General features: G+C 54.8%; 1 pseudogene; it reads left to right on the top strand.

The window, feature by feature from the left end:
* Positions 1-4,927: 4,927 nt before the first annotated feature.
* Positions 4,928-7,855, top strand: LOC102280383 (intestinal-type alkaline phosphatase-like; annotated as a pseudogene).
* Positions 7,856-8,841: the final 986 nt, after the last annotated feature.

Here is an 8,841-nt window from a genome sequence, read left to right as displayed (position 1 = left end):
TGTTATCTCTTACTGCAGAGCAGAAGCCATGCTGCCTGCTGCCTGGTCATCCCTGGGCCCCAGGGGAGGGAGCATGACAACCTCTCATCTCACTCAGGTGACTCGGGCCCAGAAAAGGGGAGCCAGGTGCCCTGGTGGGAACTTGGACAAACATTTTTATTTGCTGCAATGATATGTGGTTTGTGTCTGGTCTCAGGTCCTGCCCAGGCCCAGGACAAAATTCACAAGAAATCAAGCAGGAGCATAGATGATGATCACTTAATGTCATTGTAAGAAAAACATTCAAAGACACTTTAGGAATTTCCCTGGTGATCCCAGTTGTTAAGAATACTTCTGCCTATGCTAGGAACCTGGGATCAGTTATCTGGTCCAAGAAGTTCCCGCATGCTGCAGGGCAACTAAGGCTTTGTGCCACAAGTACTGAGCCAGCGCTCTAAAGCCTGCTAGTCAAAACCGCAGAGCCCACAAGCTCCAGAGCCTGGGCTCTGCAACAAGAGAAGTCACCACAATGAGAAGCCTCACATCACAGCTGGAGAGTAGCCCTTGCTCAGCAACAGAGACTCAGTACAATGAAAATAAATACATTTTTTAAAAAGAAGAAACTTTATACTCCACACCTATCAGAAGGGCTAAAATTTAAAAATGTTCAAAAACAAAAACAGGGTCAACACCAAATGATGGTATGACTGGAGAGAAGCTGAATCCCTCATACATTGCTGATGGGAATGCAAAATGGTGTGGGCACTGCAAAATGGTTTGGCAGTTCCCTTTTTTGAGTGGGGCTCGGGATCAGGGGGAGATATCCTAAAAAAAAAAAATCAAAAACAAAAACTAAACATGCAACAACCACGAAAGTGAAGTGAAAGTTGCTCAGTCGTGTCCGACTCTTTGCGACCCCATGGACTATACAGTACATGGAATTCTCGGCCAGAATACTGGAGTGGGTAGCCATTCCCTTCTCCAGGGGATCTTCCCAACCCAGGGATTAAACCCAGGTCTCCCACATTGCAGGCAGATTCTTTACCAGCTGAGCCACCAGGGAAGCCCAAGAAGACTGCAGTGGGTAGCCTATCCCTTCTCCAGGGGATCTTCCTGATCCAGGAATCAAACCAGGGTCTTCTGCATTGCAGGTGGATTCTTTACCAACTTAGCTATGAGGGAAGCAATTGCACTCCTGGGGGCTTACCCAGAGAAACTGAATGCAATGAAATGCTCACACAGAAACCCATTCATGAAGATGTGTGGCTCTTTTCCTTTTTCTCTTTGGGCCTCACTGTGCAACTTGCAGGATCTTAGTTCCCTGTCCAAGAATCGAACCAAGACCCACAGCAGGGGTAGTGCCCCTTCCTAACCCCAGGACCACCAGGGAATTCCCACAGCAGCTTTATTTATAACAGCCAAACCTGGAATCGGCCCAGAGGTCCTTCCACATGTGAACAGTTAAGCACGGCCTAGGCTCCACTCCATCGCAGACACAAGCCCTCCTCCAGTGAATGCCCAGGGAATTAGGCTGAGTGGGGGGAAAAGCCATTCCCAAAGATTGGGTGATTCTATTTCTGTAACTTACTTGAATTGACAAGGTTTCGGGGTTTTGTTTTGTTTTTTTGGTTGCACCATGCAGCATGCAGGATCTTAGTTCCCAGGCCAGGTATGGAACACCCACTGCCAGCAGTGAAAGTGTGGAGTCTTAACCAGTGGACCAAGAGGGAGTCCCTAAAATGACAACATTTTACAAACACAGGAAGCTATTAGGGACAGAGGGCAGGGTGATTATAAAGGGGTTGGAGCTGTTCAGTGTCCTGACTATGGTGTGATTACATGAACCCACATGTGTGATAGATGGTACAGAACCCACGCACACGCAAGTGAGTGCAGGTAAAACGGCCAACTCTGAACAGAAATGTGAAAATCTGAGTTATACCGTCAGAGAAGATTGGAGAAAGCATGCAAGGGATGTCTGTATTATTTCTTAAAACCACCTGTGAATCTACAGTCATTTCATGTCAAAAATTCAAATTTAACAAAAGGACTGGGAATTCACTAGACTGAAGACAAATCTTGCAGTAATAAAAATTTAACCTATGGACTGATCAAAAGAATCAATCAATTAATTAATGGCCTACCCAGGAGTTAGTTCCTCCTGACCTTTAGCCAAGAATTTTCTGAGCACAGGACTATGAGGGGGACAGAGGCAGCTGTGGGGTAGCTGACAAAGGCAGGAAGGGTGACCCCCACCCCCAGCAGGCAGGTCCTCTAAAGCAGGGGTCTCCAAACTTTTCAGGACCAGGGACCAGTTTCCTGGAAGATAAACTTTCCACAAACTGGAAAGAAGGGGGATGGTTTCAGGATGATTCAAGTCCATTACATTTTATTGTGCACTTTATTTCCAATCAAATTCTGCCGCTGATCTAACAGGAGGTACCAGTCCTCAGTCTAGAAGGGTTGGGGACCCTTGCTCTAGAGGGTAAGTAGAGGATACCCTGGGTCAGTGTGCTGAGTGAGTGAACAGCAGGTCAAGGGAGGAAGAGCTCAGAGGCTCTGCCTGAGGGGAGGGCACGCTGGGGAGGGGGCTACCAAGGTCCACTGGGGTGGGTGGGACTGGGAGGAAAGGCTTTTGTTTTTTAATTGTTTTTTTGGACATGTACATACTGCTATTTATCATTTAGTTATTTGTTTTTGGCTGTGCTGGGTCTTCCTTGTTGCATGGGGTCTTCCTCTAGTTGCAATGCAGAGGCTTCTCATTGCGGTGACTTCTCTCGTTGCAGAACACAGGCTCTATAAGCACAGCTTCAGCAGTTGAAGCACTCGGGCTCTGTAGTTGCAACTCATTGGCTCTCCTGCTTGCAAGCTTCTGTAGCTGCAGCTCAGGGGCTCATGAGTTGTGGCTCCCAGTGACTCCAGTGTTCAGTGGTTGTGGCACACAGCCTAAGTACTTGCAGCTCCCAGGCTCTAGAGTGCCAGCTCAGTAGCTGTGGCACCCAAGATTAGTTGCTCCACGCCAAGTGGAATTAACTCACCAGGGATCAAACCCATATCCCCTGCACTGGCAAGCAAATTCTTATCCCCTGGGCCACCAGGGAAGTCTGAAAATTTTCTTAATTCTGACAAAAAGCACAACATAAAAATTACCATCGTGGGACTTTCCTGCAGTGCAGGGGTAAAGATTCCACTGCAGATAGCAAAGGCGCCCACCTCAGTGCTCCTGCCTGGAGAAGGCGATGGTGCCCACCCCAGTGCTCCTGCCTGGAAAACCCATGGACGGAGGAGCAGGGGAGGCTGCAGGCCAGGGACGGCAGAGCCTGGTGGGCTGCCGTCTCTAGGGTTTCACAGAGTTGGACACGACTGAAGCGACTTAGCAGCAGCTGCAGCAGCAGCAGCAGATGGCATAGATTCCACCCATGCTTGGGGAACTAAGATTCAGAATGCTCTGTTGTGCATTAAAAAAAAAAAAAAAAAAAATTTAAAAGGGAAAAAAAGTTACCATCTTCACCATTTTTATACCCAGACCGTTAATGTTATGTCTATTCATATAGTTGGCCTCAGATCTACAGAACTTTGTCATCTTGTAAAACTGAAAGCCTGTATCTTGAACAAGTCCCCAGTCCCCTCCTTCCAACTCCTGGTGCCACAATCCAACTTTTTGATTCTAATCATTTGACTACTTGGGATCCCTAGTGAAGTAGAACCACGCAGTCTTTGTCTTTTCTGACTGACTTTTTTCACTGAGCATCATGTCCGCAGGTTCATCCATGTTGTAGCAGGTGTGAGACTTACCTTCCTTTTTAAGGCAGCATAGTATTCCACTGCATAGCTACATCACAATTTGTTTATCCGTTCATCTGCTGTGGATGCTGGACTTGCTTGCTCCTCTTGCTACCATGAATAAGGCTGCTACAAATGTGGGTGTGCAAATTCCTCTTCCAGATCTTGATTTCAGTTCTTGGGGATACACACCCAGAAGAGAGCTTGCGGGATGGGAGGATTGCTTTTGAACCCAACCTGGGGTTACTGAAAGCTTTTAGCTCCTAGGCTATTCCTGTGAAAGTGTGTGGCCTGTGGAGAGAACAGACTCACCCCTGGCTTCCATCTACCTGTCCAAGGGAGCAGAGGTCAACGTCACGTACGGGGCACTAGGCCCACACCTGTCAGCCCTTTACAAGCACCTTATACACAAACAGCAGTGCAGACCCAGCACTTTAGTAACTGAAGACACGGACAAGGCCCCCCCTCTGCTGTCACCTCCAGTCCCATCCTTCTCCACAGCAGAAGCTGGGCCCAGGCTCCCAGGTGCCCCCACTAGCCCAGTGCCCACACCTCCTGCCCAGGTCAAGTCTGGTGAGGAGCTGAGCAGGGGGCAGGGCAGACAGGCCTCCCCGTGGATCTCTGTCTCAGGGCACCAGGGAACTAACCCAGGCCCCTGGCCCAGGCTGTGTGCCTCCAGCCCACCCCCCTCAGCACTGGGAACCAAACCAGGCCAAGGCTGAGTCTCAGAAAACGCTGAACACGTGAAGGAAGGAGAGACGGGTCTCCAACAGGACTTGGTGAGCAGAGGGCTGGGAGGGAGCTCATCAGGACCCTGAATATGTTCCTCAGGCCTAAGACATCTGCACCCTAATCCCCACCCCACCCTGAGGAGACAGCTGGGGACCATCCTGTGAGGGAGGGACCTGCCTCCTCAGGACCCCTGCTGGCTCAGCCACACCCACGACCTCCCCCTGGCAACAGGGCTCAAAGTCATAGGGCAGGTGAGGGGCAGGGTGTGGCCACCCGGGGCACTGGGAGGGACATGGAGGCTTTTACAACAGCAACCATAACCTCCCCAGATTTAAGCCCAGGCAGCTAGTACTGACCTGGTACCTGGTGTCCCAGCCTTGCCCGAGACCCGGCCTCCCCAGGTCCCATCCTGACCCTCCGCCATCACACCGTCATGCAGGGGGCCTGCGTGCTGCTGCTGCTGGGCCTGCGGCTACAGCTCTCCCTCGGCCTCATCCCAGGTAACCAGGCAGCTCCCGGTGCCCCCTACTCACAGGGGCGGCCCCAGGCTGACCTGACCTCCACTCTCCCCTTGGGCAGTCGAGGAGCAAGACCCCGCCTTCTGGAACCGCCAGGCAGCCCAGGCCCTCGATGTGGCTAAGAAGCTGCAGCCCATCCAGACAGCCGCCAAGAATGTCATCCTCTTCTTGGGCGATGGTGAGTGCGCTAGGCCAGTCCACCCCGTCCCCCCACAACTCTGGAGCCCTGGGCTGCCGGCTGACCCAGGCTGGCCCCAGGGACTCAGACCTGACACAGTGTACCTGCAGGGATGGGGGTTTCCACGGTGACAGCCGCTCGGATCCTAAAGGGGCAGATGGCTGGCAAGCCGGGACCTGAGACACCCCTGGCCATGGACCAGTTCCCATACGTGGCTCTGTCCAAGGTAAGGGCCAAGTGGCCTCAGGGTGGTCTACACCAGAGGGGTGGGTGTGGGCCTAGGGAGCAGGGTAGGAGGGAAAGCCCCAAGAGCGTTGGGGGCTGAGATAGGGGCTGGGGGCTGTGAGGATGGGCCCAGGGCCTGGGTCAGGAGCTGGGTGTATACCCCAGCAGAGCTGAAGGCATCTCTGCCCCTAGACATACAACGTGGACAGAGATGTGCCCGACAGTGCAGGCACGACCACCGCCTACCTGTGTGGGGTCAAGACCAACATGAGGACCATGGGTGTAAGTGCAGCTGCCCGCTTCGACCAGTGCAACACGACACGTGGGAATGAGGTCACGTCTGTGATAAACCGGGCCAAGAAAGCAGGTGGGCTTGGGCGTCAGCTTCCTGGCAGGGACAGGCTCAGAGACCTCGATGGCCCACCGTGACCTCTGCCACCCTCAGGGAAGCCCGTGGGAGTGGTGACCACCACCACAGTGCAGCACGCCTCCCCAGCTGGGGCCTACGCGCACACGGTGAACCGAAACTGGTATTCTGATGCTCAAATGCCTGCCCAGGCCAAGAGGGAGGGCTGCCAGGACATCGCCAAACAGCTCGTCTACAACATGGACATTGATGTGAGTTGTGACATGAGGGGCTAAGGGCGGGGCTGGGAAGAGATGGTGGAACACATGTCCCAGTCCCAGGCAACCCACAGTCTGGGGTCTTGCAGAGTCTCTGTGTGTTTGCCAGAATGGGGGAAGGTAACCATGTAGGAGGTACAGGTGGGGACAGGTCATCCCACAGACCTGGTGGATAGAGTTAGGGGCTGTGTGAAGGCAGAGCCAAGGGCCAGCCCCAAACCCACCTGCCGTAACCTCTGGCCCCAGGTGATCCTGGGTGGAGGCCAAAAGTACATGTTTCCTGAGAGGACCCCAGACCCTGAATACCCAGAATATAGCAGACAGAATGGAGTCCGGAAGGACAAGTGGAATCTGGTGCAGGAGTGGCAGGCCAAGCACCAGGTGATGGGGGCTCACGGGTGCGGGGGATACAGCAGGGCTGGGCCTGGCGTGTCGGGCTATGGGCTGAGGCCTGGTTCTGCCCTCCCAGGAGCCCAGTATGTGTGGAACCGCACGGTGCTCCTTTAGGCGGCCAATGACTCCAGTGTAACACACCTCATGGGTAACCCCACCCACCCCCACTGTCCTCCCCAGGAAGGGTGCCACGGGCCCCCCACCCCCATCCCCAGCTTGCAGGTCACCACTGGTCCCATTTCCCACAGGCCTCTTTGAGCCAGGAGACATGGCCTATAACATCGACTGAGACACCACCAAGGAGCCATCCCTGGAGGAGATGACGGAGGCGGCCCTGCGAATGCTGAGCAGAAACCCTCGGGGCTTCTTCCTCTTGGTAGAGGGTGAGCGGCAGCTCCTTGTGGATCAAGGGGAAAGGGGTAGCACTCAGGGTCGGCTTGGCATCACCCATCTTTCACGACCTTCTTGCAGGAGGCCGCATTGACCATGGACATCATGCAAACATAGCTTATTGGGCGCTGACCGAGGCGGTCATGTTTGATAATGCCATTGCCAAGGCTAACGAGCTCACCAGTGAAGCAGACACACTGACCCTTGTCACCGCCGACCACTCCCATGTCTTCACTTTTGGTGGCTACCCACTTCGTGGGACCTCCATTTTTGGTAATCCCATGGAGACTGGCAGGTCCTTGCCCAAAATTACCTGGCACAATGTGCTCTGAGCCAGTCCCCTTATCTGCCAACTGGGGGAGTATTAATACCAACTGCTCTTCTGAGCTCTGGTGAGGATTAAGTCAGTGAGCAGGCAAGAAGTACTTGGGCTCAGCAACAGAGGAGGCGCCCCAAAGACTGGGGTCAGTGTGATCACGGGGTCCCCTCCACCCTGCAGGGCTGGCTGATAGCAAGGCCAATGTCAGTGGATCCTACACCTCCCTCCTTTATGGAAATGGCCCTGGACTCCAACTGTACTGGGGCTTACAACCTGATGTGGATGAAACCGAGAGCAGTGAGTGCATTGGGTGGGCCCTGGGGGTGCAGGGGATGGCAAGAGGGGAGAACTCAGGCCTGGAGCTCAGGCGAGGTCATGGCCACCTCCTTCCCACCCTGAATCCCCTCCCTCCTGCCAGTGGACCCCAACTACAAGCAACAAGCCGCAGTGCCCCTATGGAGCGAGACCCACGCCGGTGAGGACGTGGCAGTGTTTGCACAAGGCCCGTGGGCACACCTGGTGCACGGCGTGCAGGAGCAGACCTTCGTGGCACATGTCATGGCCTTTGCTGCCTGCGTGGAGCCCTACACCATGGACTGCCGCCCTCAGCCCCCCACCAGCCCCATGGACACTGCCCACCAGGTTGCCTGCCCATCCTTACTGGCACTGCTGGTTGGGGTCCTGCTGCAGCTGCTGGTGCCTGCCCTGCACTGACCCCCCGACCGGCCCAGGCCTAGGGGTCTCCTGATCCCCTGCTTGGAATCTTCAGTGGACCCGAACCACCTGGAAGCTGAGGTTTGACTTTCCTGTAATACCCACAGTCCTCAGTGCCCCCATCTCGGTGGCCTCACATTTTGTGCAGATCCGCTCCAGACCCCAGGAAAGACCAGGGCTCAGACCACCCAGTATTTTCTGACCTAAGAGCCCTGCCTGAGGACCAGGCTGGCACCAGTGGTGTCCCCCAGGGGGCCAGGACCTACCCGATCCGAGGTGGGGGCTTCTGGGAGGTGCAGCTTTTGGTTGCATGGCTTCCGGGGAGCTATTGCTTCCGGGGAGCTGTGGCTCCCTGTCCTCCTGGAACCTAATCTGTGGGCACCTGGCCGGCCAAGGAGGTGTCTGGGGCCAGGACAGTCTTGGGGCCCTTGACACAGAATCCTCAGCAGCCCCTCCTAGAAACCCAGCGGTACCATTACAGAGAGTAGACAGTGACACAGAGAAGAAGACACTCGTCCCAGGTCCCTCAGCTGCTGTGAGGGTGGCCCCCCGGTGCCCCTTCCAGGCTGGGGCATCCCAGGAGAAGCGGGGAAGCTGGGGGTGGGGACACAGGCCCCGTCCTCCTGGGAGGGAGGAAGCAGCCCTCAAATAAACTGTACTAAGTGTGATACAGGAGTGATACGCGTGGGAAGAAAAGCCCTTAGATGGGGGCACAGAGTGTGTGTCTGTGTGTGGGTATGTGGGGGTGTGATTCACGTCAGGAGGTCAGGGAGGGGCTGATGAAGGGCTGACACTGAGCAAAGACCAAAGGTGGTGAGGGCAGGAGCAACACAGAAAGACAGCGGTGCAGGGGCCCCGAGGGGGTCAGCAGGGCCAGGTGAGGCCAGCAGCTGGACCAAATTGCAGTTTTCCCCTCCCCCCAAAGCCAGGCTTTCACCTTCTCTGAAAACAGAGAGACAGTCTCCAGCCCCAGTGCTCATCCTTCC

The sequence above is a fragment of the Bos mutus genome, chromosome 2 (genome assembly GCF_027580195.1).
Source record: "Bos mutus isolate GX-2022 chromosome 2, NWIPB_WYAK_1.1, whole genome shotgun sequence".
In the NCBI taxonomy this organism is placed as follows: domain Eukaryota; kingdom Metazoa; phylum Chordata; class Mammalia; order Artiodactyla; family Bovidae; genus Bos; species Bos mutus.
The sequence above is the reverse complement of the archived record's forward strand: the minus strand, read 5'-3'. Positions and strand labels throughout refer to the sequence as shown.